This window comes from Tupaia chinensis, unplaced genomic scaffold (assembly GCF_000334495.1).
Source record: "Tupaia chinensis unplaced genomic scaffold, TupChi_1.0 Scaffold141861_1, whole genome shotgun sequence".
Taxonomy (NCBI): domain Eukaryota; kingdom Metazoa; phylum Chordata; class Mammalia; order Scandentia; family Tupaiidae; genus Tupaia; species Tupaia belangeri.
Window position 1 is genome coordinate 378258 of NW_006201718.1, and position 19146 is coordinate 397403.

A 19146-nucleotide genomic window follows, 5' to 3' on the forward strand; every position below is an offset into this window, starting at 1 on the left:
ACTGGAATCTTTGGCCCTTTACCTCCAAACACCTTTGCAATACTCATAGGTCGTAGTAGTGCCACTATGGAGGGACTTCAAATCTTTCCAGGAGTAATAGATAATGACTATGAGGGAGAAATAAAAATTAGGGCTTCCTCTCCAAATTTAATCACAACTATTACAACTGGAAAGCGCATAGCTCAACTCTTACTCCTTCCACTGCTTTCCACTCAAAATAACAACCAAACCTCCTCATGAGGTGAAAAAGGGTTTGGTTCCTCAGATGCTTGTTGGGTCCAACAAATTTCCCCAAAGAAACCAATGCTTACTTTATGGTTAGATGGTAAACAGTTTTCCGGACTTGTTAACACCGAAGCCGATGTTACCATTCTCAGAAAAGACAACTGGCCCCAAACTTGGCCCCTAACACCAACCCTTACACACCTAAAAGGCATTGGTCAAAGCCAGAATCCAGAAAGGAACGCTAAAGTATTACAGTGGACAGACAGAGAGGGAAACCAAGGAATCATCCAATCCTTTATTATAGAGGGTCTCCCCATAAACCTTTGGGGTAGAGATTTATTGTCACAAATGAGCCTCATCATGTTCAGCCCTTCCGATACAGTTACTGTGCAGATGTTTAAATTTTTTTTGGTGGGGGGAGAGATTTTTGCTATAGGGCGTGTGCGCTCAGACAGACAGAAAGAGACATAGAGACAGAAAGCAAGAAATCACCCCCCAGAGGGGATGGTCATGCTGCAATTCCTTCTCCTCCAATCTCCTCTTGGGATCTTGGGCACGCACAAACACACGCCCGGCGTGAGTTTTAAGCCACCGGGTCCCGAACGTGAACCATGGTCGACTATGTGGGAGTCCAGCAACATAGCCATTACGCTAACTGTTGGTTCCCCAAATGTTAACACAGGGTTATACACCAGGAAAAGGGTTAGTGAAAAATGAGTCAGGTATTATCCATTCCTTGATACCAAAACCTAAATTTAATAGGACAGGACTGGGAAATTTATCCTAATGGCCATTGATATTCCTGTACCCCACGCTGATAAAATCTCCTGGAAAGATGATTTGCCCATGCGGGTTGATCAATGGCCTCTTACTTCTGAAAAACTTCAAGCTGCCTAAATGTTAGTACAGGAACAATTTGAGGCAGGATACATTGTTGACAGCACTTCACCATGGAACACCCCTATTTTTGTAATTAAGAAAAAATCAGGTAAATGGCGTCTACTCCAAGACTGAAGAGCAATCAATAAGACTATGGTTCCCATGGCAGCCTTACAACCTGGCTTGCCATCCCTGGTAGCCGTTCCTTTAGATTTCTTCAAGATAATCATTGATCTCTAAGATTGTTCCTATACCATTCCTTTACACCCTTCAGATCATCAAAGATTTGCCTTTAGCATCCCATCAACTAATTTTAAAGAACCCATGAAGCATTACCAGTGGAAAGAAAGTCCTGCCCCAAAGCATGGCCAACAGCCCTACCCTGTGCCAAAAATACCAAACAGATTCTAACAAGCCATCCAGGGACGATGAAAACCCTGAGATGTCTCTCTCTCCTTCCACAGATCAACAAAATGAAGATACATAAACTCCAAGAGTCTCTCCAACAACATAGAATGGTCTGCCTGTAACAGTCTCCTCCCTTTCCTGCTCCCCCTCCTTGGCCCATCCATTCGCCTTTTAATTGTTTGCTCACTGGGACCAGTTATATTTAATAGGTTCATGACATTCCTCAAACAACAAATTGATTTGCTTACTATGTAGCCTATCCAGGCCCACTATACTAAACTGGAGATGGAAAACCAAGACCCCTATACTGGTCTCACCTGAGGCACTAAATCGGTTAGCCAAAGACGGGTAAGAGAGTCTGATGAACCCAGTAACTGTTCAGTCCTTCCACCTAACACAGGAGGCCCATCATAGCTATGGGACTCTCCAACGACAGGTAAGAATGGACATATGGTTCCATAAACAACTCCAACCTAAGACAGGTACGATTCCCCCAGGCCTTTTCCTCATCTCTCAAATTAAAACAGAGAAGGGGGATATGTGGGAGGCTGCGCACCAGCGAATATTGCCAGTTTCTCAGAGAGCAAACAATTACACAATGCCAAAGGCCATAATTGGCTTCCCTTCAAAACCTCACCTTCAAAACCATACTCTGATTGGCCACTTCCTATAGCAAATAGGTGAGCTTAGAATTCCTCAGATTTGCATATCTGGCACCTCATGATTGGTCCACAAAAGCAACCAATCATAACCCACCTTTTATAATCCTTCATTCAACCAATCACTGCCCACCAGCTTGTATATAACCACGATCCCTCGCCCACAATCGCCAGATGACCCTGAAGACCCTGAAGAGCTGTGACACTGCGTCGTCTCTGGACGACCTTGAAGAGCTGTAACACTTTGTCTCCATGCTGCCCACAATAAACGGACGACCTTGAAGAGTTGTAACACTGCGTCGTCTCCGTGTTGTAACACTGCATCGTCTCCGTGTTGTAACACTGCATCCGTTCATGGACCAGCAGTTAGCATAATGGCTATGTCGCTGGACTCCCACTTAGTCGACCGCGGTTCATGTCCCAGACCCGGTGGCTTAAACTCACGCCAGGCACATGTGCGTGCGTGCCCAAGATCCCGAGAGGAGAATGGAGGAGAAGGGATTGCGGCATGGTCATCCCCCCTGGGGGGTGATTTCTCGCTTTCTATCTCTCTGTCTGTCTCTGTCTGTCTGGCGAGTGCATGCACCCTATTCCAAAAACTCTCAAAACAAAACAAAACAAAACAAAACAAAACAAAAATCTGCGCCGTTCATCCTGTCTCTCACTCCTTCCTTCAGGAAACCTGTTCAACTGTCCCCCGGGTCAGGACAAAGACTAAATTCCCAAAAGTCCTAATAATGTTTTCCTTATTCTTTAATGTTTATTCTTAAACATATATATAGGGGATGGTAGAGGTTAAGTAAATATAAGATTTTTTCCCAAGATGTACTCAGCAGTAGGTTGACCTGGTCTAATGATTCATGATCTTTGAAGTATATGATGGGATTTCTTTCTCTGAGCAGAATTTGCAGTGAATTATCCCTTAGCAAATTCACCTTCCTTGATGACTAAACTGTAGTTTGCTCATGAGAGGCTCACAGCCCATCGCAAGGCAGAACCCCAGGGAAGTAGAGCCTAAAGTTCAAGGTTTGGAGGGAAAATACTCAATGGGCTGTGAGTAAAGTAGCACACATCCACAAAATATATACAATACACAGTTCGTTGATGAAATCCTGTATTTTTATAGTAAAGTCAGTATCTGATGATAGCATTATCTTTAATGCTCTCAAATGGATTGGTTCAAAGACTTAAAAATAGGTCCAAAAAGTGGCAAAGTTCATTTAAGCTGTGGTCAGGACCCAAACACAAATATGTAATTTGGAAGAAGAAAATAAGACTCTACTAAATATTAAAATAGAGAGAAAAAAGATTCTCTGATCACTTCTCTCAATTTCACACACATATGAGGGGTCCTTGCAAGGTCATATTAAGTGCATATTACAAAAAAACTATGCATGGATTTAAAAAAATTCTTGCACCAAAATAAACTCGTAGTTTAATTCCATTTTCCCACAAGCTGTTGGAAGTTCCCTCACACAAGAAGTCAAAGATGCTAAACTTACTCAGTGAAGGTCCAGACAGTAAATATTTTAAGTTTTGTGAGCCAGACAGTAGAGCACTGTACTGTGGAAACAATTATTGACAATTAAGGAAATTGGATGTGACTGTGTTCCAATAAAACTTTATTTATAAACACAGGCACTTAACCCCACAGGCTCTAATTATTGCCAACAAAAAACACCTTATGTTGGTTGGGCATCAGAAACTGTATGAAGGATTTTCATATATGGTTTCATTTGAAATCCACACTTTTTCCAGTGAGTTAGGTCCTCTAACATACATTCTATATATAATAAAACTCGAGAATGAGATTTCTGTCAAATAATACAGATAAGCAGCAACAACGATTCCTTAATTTAAAAATTATATTTTGCCTCGAAGACTAAATTTCACACGTTAGATTACTCATAATGAGAGGACTTCAAAAAGTTCACAGAAAAATGAAATTAAAGTACGAGTTTATTGTGTCAAAAAATTTTTTTTGAAATCACTGCATGTTTTTTTCATCATGTGCATTTCCCATGAACTTTTGAAAAGTTCTTACAGTGTTTGAGTTTTGGTCCTGTAAAATAACATTTTCTTAAAAGTTTTTGGGGGGGAAGGAGGACCGGCAGGTGACAAAGCGGTTAAGGTGTTAGACTTCCACACAGTCGATCACAGTACAAGTCCCAGACCTGGTGACTTGCCCAAAATCCCAGGAGGATAATGGAGAAGGGGTTCTAGCATGGCCATCTCCCCCAGGGGGTGATTTCTCACTTTCCTTCTCACTGTCTCTCTCTGGTAAGCACACACACCCTATGGCAGTAAAAAGAAGTTTGGGGAGAAAAATACCACTTCGAGGGCCAGTCCGTGGTGTACTGGTTAAGGCAGCTGGATCCCATATGGTTTACTAACATGGTTTGAGTCTTGGATGTGGTGACTTTGAAAGCATGCTGGGCGTGTGTGTGTGTGTGTGTGTGTGTGTGTGTGTATGGGTGGGCACACGTGCCCCCAAATCCTGAAAATAGGGAGAAATGGAAGAAGGAATCAAAATGTGACCATGTCCCATGGGGGTTGCATCATCACTTTCCCTCTCTGTCTCTTGCTCCCTGGTGAGTGCCCACGCCCTCTAACAAAATCTTTTTAAATTGCGGGGCTGGCAGGTGGCATGGTGGATAAGGATGCTGGACTCCCACATGGCCAACCACGGTTCAAGTCCTGGACCTAGAGGCTTGCTCTCTCACTTTCCCTCTCTCTCTTTCTCTCACTCTGTCCCTCTCTGGTCAAATTTTAAAAATGAAATAAATGAATTAATAAATAAAGTTAAATAAAATAATTCTTTAAAAAATCTTTTTAAATTGCTTCTAAATTATTACTACTGTAAATATGCCTATTTTCTTTCTTTTCTTTAAGCTTTTGCATTCATCAGAGAGAGACAGAGAAGTGAGAAATCACCCCCACAAACACCCTACAAAGTGGGACCATCACACCACAATCCCTTTTGCATTCTCCTAGGATTTTAGGCACGTACTCAACATGCACCCAGCATGACTTTCAAGCCAACAGGTCCAGGACTCAAAGCATGGCTGGCCATATGGGAATCGTACCCCAAACACCATGTCACCTGCTGGCCTTGAACAGCATCATTTTAAAAACTAGAAGGGGAGTAGGAATCCAACATAGATCCTGAGAAGAAGGGACTACAGAGGCTAACAGAAGAAGAGGAAGTTCCTAGAAACCGGGTAGCAAGTTAAAGACAGACAGATACCACTGAGAATGAGCCACTGCAGTTCACCAAGTTCTGACAAACAAGGCCAGACTGGTGTCCATAAGGAAGATAGAAAACACACTGCAATAAATGGGTAGTGGAACAGAGGATAACAGAGACGCAGTGGGCAATAAGGGCAAGAGCACAGTAGAAGACAAGAGGAAGTCAGGTCATGGAAGAGAGGGAAGCAGGGGATGGAAGGAAAAAGGTGGTACCAAGCACAAGTCATTGTGCTTATACATTACCATATAAGAAATGAATGAAATTGAGAAAGCTGTGCCAATGTAGACAAGTACTGAAAAACAGCAGCAGCATGTAGAATGAAGCAAAAACTCTACAACAAGCATGAACATGTGTATAGAGCAAGAAGAACCAGCAGAAAGGGAAAGATGATATAGGAAGGACAGAAACAAGACAAATAGGACAAACTGTTCAAATAACTCCTGGAGGAGGCAAAATGGGTTAGAATGGGTTAGAATCAAGTGCACAGATCAGAATGTGGTAGGTAGGAAGTGGAGGACCTTCTCTGGAGTAGGAAGAGGCATCATGGGGCAGCAGTGATGTACCTCTCAACAGAAGTCAGATCAACATGGCGACCCAGTTCAAATCCCTGGCACAATCAGCTTGAAACACACCAGGGACCCCAGTGTGCCCAGGATCAGGCTGCAGAACTGGAGTTAGGGCATCATGGCATAACCAGATTGTAGAACTAGAGTCAGGGCATCATGGCATGATCAGATCCTGCGGATGGCTCTCATGTCTCTTTCTCTCTCTCTGGCATATGCATCCACTATATCATGAATATAGAAATTAATTAACTTTTAAAAAAGAATAAGATGGGAACTGTGAAGCAGGAGGGAAGTGAAATATGTCAGCAGGGTTAAGGAAAAAAGGACTTGCAAAATCCAAATGTTTAAAAGCAAAAGAAGTCTTCATTTATTTTGGTTCTTGATCAGAATTGTATAAGCAAGTGCACAAATCTGGACTTAAAGAACAGCAACTGGTCCTACTTGTGGTTTTCCCTTGAATTAGCTATTAGCTTCAGTAAGTCAGTTAAACTGCCTGAACTGAAGCCTTAAAAGAGGGAGATGTGATAAAATGATCCCACTGCCCCTTCAGCTCTGTATATCAATTGCTTCAAGGAGAGCACTCATAACTTGAACAGAGCATCAGTTAACCTACTAACAAACAAACAAAAAGGACAAAAACATGAGGTGGGAACAAAACTCAAGGTGTATAAAATTTAAATACCTATGGGCGACTTTTACATCTGGCTTTTCATAGTGACAGACACAATAAACAGATGGTTACTGCTGACAAGGGCTATGTCATTAGTCCTAATGGTAACTGATGTTTTTATAGCTCTTTACTGTTTGATCCTTCACACAAGAAATGTTTTATTTGATCCCCACAATACCTCTGTAAGATAGGTAAAGCTACTGTACTATTCTATCCACTTTCCAGTTGAGAAAACTGAGGCTTACAGAAGTTGATGCCCAGGGCACCAAAGCAGATGAATTCTGAACCTGAGACTTGAATGCATGTACTCAGGATCTAGAATCACTATTTCCTCTTTTTTGTTTTCATGCTGTTTCTTATACACTGACAACAGTGTATAACTTTATTCCCATCAGGTGTCACAAAATTTAAGAGGTAGTGCCAGATAAGTGGCACAGCAGTGAAGCAACTGTACCTCTATTGGAAGGTCCTAGATTCATGTACAGAGGCCTCCCTATACACGCCAGGCATGTGCACATATGCCTATAATCCAGGATGACTGAGGCAGGGGGAGTGGGTAGATAGTGGCATGAAGACCCTGTTAGGGATGCCTCTCTCTATCTCTGTCTTTCTCAGGAAAGAAACTTTTTTTAAAAAGTCAAAAGAAATTTGCATACTTTTATTCTTCCAATTGATACTAGCAATATAGTTTACTGAACTGCACATACAACTTTAATTTCCAAATGATTTGAATAACTGATTGGAATCCAAAGGGCAGAGATGGAAAGGATTAAATTGAACTATTTCAATGTCTTAATTCTCAAGGCACATGACCGTGGGAAGCAGAGCCAATCCTAGAACTCAGGGCCTCCATCAGCCCCAGGGTTCTCACCACTGGCCAGGTCTTACACAGCTTCAAACAAGAGTACACAACAGAATTTCTGTAACAATGAAACCACTCAGACTGAAGTAATTTGAGAGGCTCAGTCTCTTGTTTTCACATGTGCAAACCATATGAACCTGCCTATTAGTGGTACAAGAATTCTTTGGAGCAAACTCTCCTCCCAAATGGGAGGGTTTGTAAAGATAGCCATGCCTACAGAAGTCTATGTGCCCGATAAAACAACTGAAACTGCTTCTATTACCATGCCCTACCTACAGTGTTTTCTAAGGCAAATTAAAATGGAAAAACTGGAGGGGAAGAAATGCAATGAAAATATTTTGAAGAAGACCATTATCTAAGAATTCCCATTTTCCTCCTTTGGAAATATTATAATGAGTCAGCAGTTTCTTACTCCCAAAATTACTTTTTATCACAAAACTGAAAAATGTTTAATGTTTAAACAAAGGACTTTATAAGAATAGATAAGAACATGCAAATGAAGTATATTATGTAACTGCAAATCCCCTCTTATATGTTTTATGCAGAGAAAAAGTATGAGGCTGCTATTAGACTCTAAGGAGACTCAAACACAAGAAAGCCTGAGTAAACCCTTCTGATGTAAGCTGATCATTTGATTTCCTTCCCTCAGGGCATCTGCAAACTCTGGGCTAGTATTGATGAGACTTACCAAGAGAAAGGATTTCTAATGAGGAAAACAAAACCAGTAACGCTTTATGGTGAATACACAAAGGCCAATGTGACAAATAATAAATACTGCCTTTTGCTTGGTTCTGGGGCTGTGATGTTAAGATTTTTTTAAGGTTTTTGACATAGGGCACATGTGCTTGCCAGAGATAGTGAAAGGTAAAGTGAGAAATCAGTCCCCAGAGAGATAACTACAAGGCAATCCCTTCTCCATTCTCCTCCTAGGAGTTTGGGCATGCACACACAAACACACACACACACACACACACACACACACACACACACATCTGTCATTGTTTTGTTTAAAAGCCACTGAGTCCAGGACTCATACTGCAGTCAGTCATGTGGGATACCAGCACTTTAACCACTATGCCACCTGCTGGCTCCAGGCAGAGAATTCTAAAAGGCAGTCTCTTAAGAGTTTTGTATGTTTCAGAGATCATATTTTGAGGAAATCCTCAAATACACATACCATTTTCTCCCCAAGACAGATGCAAGAAGTTCAAATTAAGGGGACAGGAGGCTCAAGAACTCCAGAGGGCAAAATTGTATCGCCCACACTTTTTGAAGGCTAACGAGACAAAGACCTTCTAGGCTTTTGATCAAAAGTCCAAGAAATCCGAGACCAGCAGTTAAGTGTAATGGCTATGTCGCTGGGCTCCCATGTAGTCGACCTCAGTTCGCGTCCCGGACCCAGTAGCTTAAAACTCACGCTGGGTGCATGTGCATGCGTGCCCAAGATCCCAAGAGGAGAATGGAGGAGAAGGGATTGTGGTGTGGCCATCCCTCCGGGGGGGGGAGGGGTGATTTCTCGCTTTCTTTCCCTCTGTCTCTCTCTGCACTCGCTCTGGCGCGCACATCCACATGGCATGGCCATCCCCCATGGGGAGTGATTTCTCACTTTCTGTCTGTCTGTCTGGCGAACGCACGCACCCTATGGCAAAAACCTCTCAAAAAAAAAAAAAAAGTCCAAAAAAGTCATGCTTGTCAGGAGCACTAACAACCATAGCTAAATTTGATGCTTCCTAAAATTATAATCTGGCCTTGACGTAGCTCATTGAAGTAAAGGTCATCTGTTCCTCACTATATTTACCTGAGAGACACAAGGGGGAAAATCTTCTCTGTATAAGATATAATCTAGAGCTAGTAGGGCTCCTTTGCACATAATTTCCAATATAATATAAAAAAGATGGGGCTGGCAGGTGGCATGGTGGTTATGAGGCTGGATTTCATGTGGCCGACTGCATGGTTTGAGTGTCAGAACTGGTGGCATGAAAAATACCCTGGGCACGTGTGTGTGCATGCTTAGAATCCTCAGAGGAGAATGGAGAAGGGATTGCAGCACAGTCATCTACCTGGCGGTGTGGGGGTGGTGGTGATTTCTCTCTCTCTTTTTTTCTGGTGAACACATGCACCCTAAAACAAAAATCTTGAAAACAAAAAGATATAACTCGAAGAATATGTAATCAATATTCAAGTGAAAAAAAGACTATAAATACAGACTAATATCAACAGATAGTCCAAATAGTGTATCTAATAGGTAAGATCTTTAAATTATTATGATTAATTGGTTAAAGAAAATAGAAGAACAGGTGAAAACATGGAGAATTCCAGAATAGCCAGTGATGCTGGTGGTTAAGGTGGCTGGATCTCACATGGCTGATAGCATAGCTCAAGTCCTAGATCTGGGAACTTGAAAAAATTCACTAAGTGAGTATGTTCAAGTGCCCCAAACCCTGAGAGAATGGAGAAGAGACTGCAGCATGGCCATCCCTCCACTGGGGGGAGGGGGGTGTCTCATTACTTTCTCCTCTCCGTCTCTGGTAAGTACACAAGCTCTATAGCAAAATTAAAATTTAAAATGGAGCATTTCAGAGAACTGCAATCTATTTTTTTTTTTAAATCAAGTGAACATGGGACCAGCAGTTAGCGTACTGGCTATGTCACTGGACTCCCACATAGTCGACTGCGGTTCGCATCCTGGACACGGTGGCTTAAAACTCACGCTGGGTGCGTGTGCGTGCATGCCCAAGATCCCAAGAGGAGAACGGAGAAGGGATTGCGGCGTGGCCATACCCCCTGGGGGTGATTTCTAGCTTTCTATCTGTCTGTCTGTCTCTGTCTGGTGAACGCACTCACCCTACAAAACTCTCCCAAAAAAAAGAAAAAAAAAATCAAGTGAACATTATAGGAAAATATCTGAAATCGAGAAAACACACTCTCTGAAATTTAACAAATCACATGGGCTTAATAGCAAACTAGGCACTGCAAAAGACAGGATTAGTAAATTTGAAGACAGAGGTTAATGAAAAACAGCTATATTAAACCCCAAATAGAAAAGGGGCGTGGGAAAGAAGATCCTAAGAAACATCAAGGGGTCTCATAATTATGTAACTGGAGAGCCAGTTAGAGGTGAGAGAGAATAGGGCAAAAGCAGTATTGAAAGAAACAATGGCTTCTGAAGAAAGACATCAATCTTCAAACTCAAGAAGCCCAACAGACCAAAGAAGAATTAATATTCAAGGCAAACTACACCTAGACTCATGAACTCAAATGTTCATTACAAAAATATGGCAAGATCTGAGGAAATCATATAACAGCCCCAAATTGAGGCCAGTTTAACTGAACTTTTTTCTTCAAGTAGTTAATTAAGATAAAGAGGATAGTGGAACCAGCAGTTAGCATAATGGCTATGTCGCTGGACTCCCACGTAGTCGACTGCAGTTCGCATCCCAGACCCGGTGGCTTAAAACTCACGCCAGGGGACCAGCAGTTAGCGTAATGGCTATGTCGCTGAACTCCCACGTAGTCGACCGTGGTTCGAGTCCCGGACCCCGTGGCTTAAAACTCACGCTGGGCACGTGTGCGTGCGTGCCCAAGATCCTGAGAGGAGAATGGAAGAGAAGGGATTGCGACGTGGCCATCCCCACTGGGGGGTGATTTCTCGCTTTCTATCTCTCTGTCTCTCTCTGTCTGGCGAGTGCACGTGCCCTATAGCAAACAAACCTCTCAAAAAAATAAATAAATTAAATAAAGAGGATAGGGTGAGGGGTGAGGGGACCCTACACCTAACAAGAAAGTTACATTTTTTAACAGAATTGCTAAGTCACCCTGATCTTGCCCAAATAAAGTAAAAACTCCTCAATAACATAGTTTTGAATACGCTATGATGGATGATTGCCTATACTTTCCACCTGGACATTAATCTCACTTCATTAACATAATAATGCAGCTCCGTATTTTATGCAATCAAATTTTTTGAATTCCAGCAATAGCTTATGGTGCCTACTGAAACTGGGGGAGAAGGAGGAGAGAACACAAACACAGTATAAAGATTGGAATGTCAAAATAGGATGAGACTTTAGAGATCAATAGTCCAACTTTCATGTTAGAGATGACAACATTAAAGCTCAAAGCAATCAAAAATGATGTGCCCAGCCCCTATAGCTACAGAGTAGCTGTCTCAGGACTAGACTAGAACAGCAGCCTCTTGACTTCTGGTCCAGCATGGGTTCCAGTAACAGTCAGTTCAAGGTCAAATACAATCCAAGATCAAAACTTGTTTTTGTCAGTTTTATGCTGCTATTAACAGAATAACTGAGTCTGGGTAATTTATAAAGGCCAGGTTTCTTACATGTGTGGCTATTAGGAAGTCCAAGGTCAAGGGGCCTACATCCCCTAAGGGCATTCTTGCACATTCTTATGTTAAGGACGTTCTTAATATGTCATCCCAAGGCCCAAGTACATGTGTAAGAGGGGGAAGGGAGAATGAGGAGGGAGAGGGAAGAATGTTGAACTCATCCTTTCATCAGGGACCTATTCCTATGATTATAGGATTAGTCCAGTTGTGAGATCAGAGAACTCATGACCTAATCATGTCTTAAGTCCTACCTCTCAACACTGTTGCACTAGGGATTAAGTTTCCAACACGTGAACTTTGGAGAACACATTCAAATCATAGCAAAGCTCTTTGTGAAATATTTTGATTTTTAAGAATACATATAAGTAATTTTTATATTGACAGTGATCAAAAATCACCAATAGTGACACAAAATACAGAATACTAGGTATTCATTTATTCTAACCACAGAGATTTGAATAACTGCTATCATCACTGGTAAGACTACCTACGTATGTACTCTGTGACTATACCTGATGTTCACAGGCAGAGCGGGGACACATGTCAAAAAAGGAAAGGTGTGGCCAGGGACTGTTACATAAGCTCGGGTAGTCAAGTTACTTCTGTTAGACTACATCGTAAAGTGGGAAAAAGCAAAAACAGAAAACAAAACAAAAACATGCTTAGCATAGTCACATGATGGTGACTAAAGGAAAAGATCCCACCAAGGTGTTCCTGGAGATATAAAAAGGATGACGACAGCTGATCCTCTACATAGATTGTCATGAGGGTACAAGGTGTTCCCTTAGTACACATGGCATTTTACTCTCCACAGCTGTTCTGAGGAGAAGTATCATCTGTTCTTTTCAGTCCCACACAAATCTGAGGCACTAGGATAAGATGAAACAGCCATACCCCTTCCTCTTTAGGAAATTCTTTAAGACTCCATTGTCTTCTTACATTGTAATTTTCTGATCAAACACATGCCAGGTTTTATTTTTAATTGTCAAAACATAGCCCAAGGGGCCAACAGGTAGTGTGATGGTTAGGGTGCTGGAATTCCCACATCGCCGGCCACAGTTCAAGTCCCGGACCTGGTGGCTTGCTTTCTCACTTTCCCTCCCTCTCTCTGTCTTTCTCTGGCAAAACTCATGTGAAATAATAATAATAAATAAATAAATTATTTTAAAAAATAAAATAAAATAAATAAAAGCAGGGCATTGCCTGGGAATTTATAAAAAAAAATAAAATAAAAAACATAGCCCAAGATCCTTCTGCATGCACAGTTGTGCAATTGAATAAGCAAAGCAGCTTCTTATAGCCATGGTCACCAACCTCTGCGTCCAAGCCTATGTCCATAGATCAAATATATTGACAACATCATAATAAGAATTTTTTTAACAATTAATTTTATTTATTCATTCATTTTTTTCAAATTTGACCAGATTCCCACATGGCTTGAGTACTGGACCTTGCAGCTTGAAAAATCACAACAAATAAATAGATAAATAAATAATTGATAAAACAATTTTTGCTAACATCATTAATCAAGATCAAAGTACTTACAAAACATGCACATCATTTTAAATAATTTCTAATGTACGAATTCGTTTTCAAAGGATAGAAAGTGATTACCATATCTAGTCTATCCTAAATGTCACTTTTAAAATTACCATTTAAAACCAACAGCGTGCCCATTACACCACTTAACATGCCACCTAAGGTTCCTATGAAAACTACCACCTTGAATTCATTAGTTTCTCAATCAAAATCTTCCTCAATGTAAATACACTTCTTATTAGTAATTACCCACAGAACTCAATCACTATCTTACATGGCATCTTCAACAAACCAGCTCTACATTTGTCATGATTTATATATACGTTTGCTAGTATTTTCCCTTAGGATGTTTGCTCACTGGAGAGAGACAGACAGAGATAGTGAGAGAGAAAGTAAAAAATCATCCCCAGAGGGATGGCTGTGCCACAATCCCTTCTCCTCCATTCTCCTGAGATCTTGAGCACGACCACACACGTGCCCAGGGTGAGTTTCAAGCTACTGAGTTTGGGACTTGAACCATGGTCGACCATGTAGGAGTCCAGTGACGTATCCACTAAACCATCTGCTAGCCCCTACTTTTGCTAGTATCTTAACCTTGTGTGAAGATGTGTAGATTCTCTCTCTCACACTCTCTCTCTACATATATATTTATAGATAGATAGATATAGGATCATCAGAAAAGGAAAAGTCATGACATATTTTTGTTTTTCTATACACATATTCGTGTCTGTATATACATACATACCATTTCTTTATCCATCAGTGAATGTAACCTAGGAAGAATTCACATTATGCAGCATGTTGAAAATATAGTTTATAAAACGTTTTACTATTGCCTATGATACCAAGGTTTTGAGTCATTAGGAAAGTCAGGACACATTTTTGCACAGAAAAACATAGAAAATTGCATCGTGATTTTCCTGATGACATAATAGCTTTTAAAAAAAGAATTATTTATTTAACTCCATTTGTTCTTATTTCTTTTAATTCGACCAGAGAGAGACAGAGACGAGGTGGGTGGGGAAGCAAACCACCAGGTCCAGAATTTGAATGGCAATCGGCCATGTGGGAATCTAGCACCTTTAATCACCATGCCACCTGCTGGCCCTCCAATAGCTTTCTTTAGAGAAATTAAGTATGAGTACCCATAAATGCTCTCTCAGTTAATATCCTATTTCAGTCTATTAAAATACCTTGATTTGATAAATTATTAATAGCCAGCTAAAAATACTGATTTGCTAACTCAAACTGTGGTTTTCTAGAAATACTGAACTATGGCCATCTGGGTTTATGTTGTCATTTTAAGTAAAGAACAAATACTATACAGAGACACATCTAGTAAGAAACTGATCTATAAATGGGGTATAGTGAGATAAGAACTCTTATTCTTTGAAAAATAAATCAGGACATAAAAATTATTTTTAAGTTTTTTTTTTTAATATAAGTTCAAATTTTATTTTCAGTTGCAAATACTACAGTTGTTATTACAGTTGGTATTTAGGCAGAGGACTACTCAGGTTGGGCATTTATACCTCTGTGTCAGTGGCCAATCTAGGAGTGGTATGAGGCAACAAGGTCGCTAGGTGGTCAGGTGGGGTCTTAAGGCCATTTATGGGCCTCTTATTGTTTTTTTGCCTATTGACTGCTACATTATTCACCTACATCTCTAGGATTAGTAGAAACAGGCATGAATGAGATAAAATTTATACCCACTTCCTTTGAACTATGTCTAACTCTGTTAAAACACATGTGTACTAAAAACAAATCCTAAAAAAAAATCTCAAACTTATCCTTGGGAACAACAGTTAGCATAATGGCTATGTCACCGGACTCCCATGTAGTCGACCGCGGTTCGCATCCCAGACCCGGTGGCTTGAAACTCACGCCGGGCACGTGTGTGTGCGTGCCCAAGATCCCGAGAGGAGAATGGAGAAGGGATTGCGGGGTGGCCATCCCCCGAGGGGTGATTTCTCACTTTCTGTCTCCCTTTCTCTCGGTCTGTCTGGCGAGCGCACGTGCCCTATAGCAAAAAACTCTCAAAAAAAAAAAATCTCAAACCTATCCATATTTATTATACCATCTCTGGAATACTTGGGTCACTTCATATATGTTTTTAGTATATTTCAATTTAGTTCCTACATCTATGTTAACTATACTTTCTCCTAACGATCCTTTAGGGACCAGCAGTTAGCGTAATGGCTATGTCGCTGGACTCCCACGTAGTCGACTGCGGATCGCGTCCTGGACCCGGTGGCTTAAAACTCATGTCGGGTGCTTGTGCGTGTGTGCCCAAGATCCCGAGAGGGGAATGGAGGAGAAGGGGTTGTGGTGTGGCCATCCCCCCGGGGGTGATTTCTCGCTTTCTGTCTCTCTGTCTCTCTCTGTCTGTCTGGCGAGCACATGCACCCTATAGTGAAAACCTCTCAAAAAAACAAAAAAAAGATCCTTTAATGGGTGGAAAATCAGAAACACTTAAATTCATGTTTCCACTCTCAATAGTTCCTAATAGCTGGAAAAGCATACAAACATTGATTGGGTAAACTACTACTGTTTCTCAGTGGAAGATCTTACATTTTCACACATGGTTGAGAGAGAACACAGATGAACAGCTTTAATCAATCAGATCTCCTCATTTCCTGACACTCTCCTTTCCCAGAAAAATCCTTTTTAATCAGATACTAAACACAAATCAACAACAAATACTGGCAGGTCCTCTACTATGAGAAGGTCCCTTATACCCAAAGGTATTCAGAGCAGGTTCCAGAATCAAAGGGAGATAGTTCTCCTTTCTCCACTACTATAGAGCTTCTTCTTCATCCTACAGGGCCAATGGTATTCCCACTTGGCCAGTCCAAACCATCAAGGCCCAAAGGAGACTTGGAGCTGTCTTAAATATGCTTTGGATAAAAGGATAAGGGCTGAGGATTTGAGATGAGGGTCAAAGAAGGATACTAAGAACCATCTTGGGCTAAAGTTAGGTGCATGAGACAGTCTCAGAACTGCTCACCCTGCTGGTGACCTAAGTGACATCAACCTGCTGGACCCAGCTTGTTCTAATCTATTCCTGCTCTCAGGTAAAACGTGGTACATTGTTTGCGAAAATGACTGCAACTATTCACACCTCTCTATGTATATTCCTTACAATATGACTGAAGTGCATCACATCAAGAGATATTATTTCCTCACCTCCTGAATTAAGGGTTGGCTTTTTTATTTACTTTGATTAACAGAATTCAGATGTGCAGTTTTTCCAGTTGCAGGTCTAGCTTCAAGAGGCCTTGTATACCTCTGTACTCTTGGTAAAGTGTAGGCTAATCTGGTTACAGATTAGAAGCCATGCAGATAAGAAAGGAACTTAGGTCATCCTAGAAGAGCCAGCTCCTAACTCGCCCAGCAGATCATAAACACATGAGTGAGCCCAGCCCAGGTCAGAAGACCAGTCCAAGTCCGAAGACTGCCAAGCTGTGTCTGGACCAAATTGTCAACACACACAATCAAGAGCTAAATAAATGGTGATTGTTTAAAACTACCAACTAAGCTGACACTGTGCTAATATGCTGAGCAGCAAAATGTAACTGATATCATAAGGAATGGATTCTTCATGAGTTCATTCATTCCATGCACGATTTTTTTGGGGGGAGAGGTTTTTTGCTATAGGGTGTGTGCACTCGCCAGAAAGACAGAAAGGGAGAAATCACCCTACCCCCGGGGGGGATGGCTACGCCGCAATCTCTTCTCTATTCTCCTCTCAAGATCTTGGGCACGCATGCACACACGCCCGGTGTGAGTTTAAGTCACCGGATCCAGGACTCGAACTGCAGTTGACTACATGGAAGTTCAGAGACGTCGCCATTATGCCAACTGCTGGTCCCTCATGTTTTTTTTTTAATTTTTCTTTGTTTTTACAGAGGTTTTTGCTATAGGGCACATGTGTTTGCTGGAGAGACAGAGTCAGAGAAACAGAAAGTGAGAAAGCACACCCCCTCCCAGGGAATGGTAAAGCCGCAACTTCTCCTCCATCCCCCTCTTTTGATTTTCGACGTGCATGCACATGCACCCAGTGGGAATTTCAAGACTCCAGGTCTGGGACTCAAACCATGGTCAACTACGTAGGAGTACAGTGACACAACAACAATTACACCATTTGCTGATCCCTCCCATTCCATAAATATTTATTAGTTATTCTCTGTATTTCAAATGGTACACCAGTAGTTAGTGAAAGTACAAAGATCCACATACTATTGTGCTCCCAATTATGTGTGGAGTCACTTTCTACTATTACCATACTAAGAGAGAGATGAGTAGCAAGGTGTACTTGGGGGATAGGAAGGCTCAAAGAGGTCCCATTTGAGCTGATTTTGGAAAAAAAAAAAAAACAGACTCAGTCGCAGTAGCACATGCTGGACACTGTTGCTCAGCAGGTTGAGGTTACACAGGAGGTCCAGGTCTGGATTCAATTCTTAGCACATCTTAAAAAGAAAGATTCAGTGACACATGCCTGTAGTTCCAGCTACTTGGGAGGCTGAGGCAAGAGAATTAAGAGCTTGGAGCCAGTGTGGGCAATATAGTGAGACTGTCTTTAAAAAAAAAAAAAGTAAAACAAGAGACTATCTAAAAACAAACAGCAAAATGCACACATACACACAGGACAAACAGTGATTCTCCTGGAAGACAGGTATGGCCATCAGAAGAAGAAACAACAGCATATGCAGAAGATAAAGGAAAGAACTCAAGGAATGTCCCAGGAATGGAAAATGGTTTAGGACAGATGGAGTGTGGGGAGGAAATGGCAGATGATGAAGCAGGAAAAAAAGACTGAAGGCAAATAAAGAAGTCTCATATTGTAAATCATGCTTAGGGATTTAAATGCCTCTTTTAGATAGTGGAGCACTACAAATTATTTTGAAGAAGAAAATGGCATGATTAAATCTGTGTTTTAGGAAAAGACACTTAATGACAAGTAGAAAATGGATCAGAGGCAAAAGTATGAATCAGAGAGATCAGTGGAGGGTCTATTAGTAAAGGGAATTAAAAGAGCCTGAACCAGGAGATGGTGAATATAGGGAAGAAACAAGGTCTTTGAAAGTTGTTTCAAACAGGTGAAAAGACTTGGCAGCCTTGACAACCAACTAAATACAGGCTGTGAGGGTGATGTAAGAGGATTGGGGAAATGTCATGATTCCTACTTCAAAATCCTAGATTAATGGCAAATATATTAATTAAGGAAGGAAAGCAAGACAGACTGGAGAGAAATATGTATTTTTAATAAAAGCATGGTAAGACATCCATTGGGAAATGTCCAGTGGACAGCTAAGGAGCTAGATCTGGTAGGAAGAGCAGGAGATATGACCTGGGCAGAGTGGGGGTAGAGATCTTAAGAACATGGAGCAGGAAGGAGGACAGGGGAAGACATGAAAGTGAATGTGATTGCAGAGCACTCTAGGAAAAGATATAGATGGAAAAGAGAAAAAGCTAACGGATGGCAGAATCCTGAGCTATATTACAATGTCAAGGGGCTAAAGAAAGAATTAGCATCAAACAGCAGCAACCAGGACCAGCAGTTAGCATAATGGCTATGTCACTAAACTCCCACGTAGTTGACTACGGTTCGAGTACTGGACCTGGTGGCGCATGTGCATGCATGCTCAAGATCCCGAGAGGAGAATGGAGGAGAAGGGACTGCAGCATGGCCATCCCCCCTGGGGGGGTGTGTGGTTTCTCGCTTTCTGTCTCTCTCTGTCTG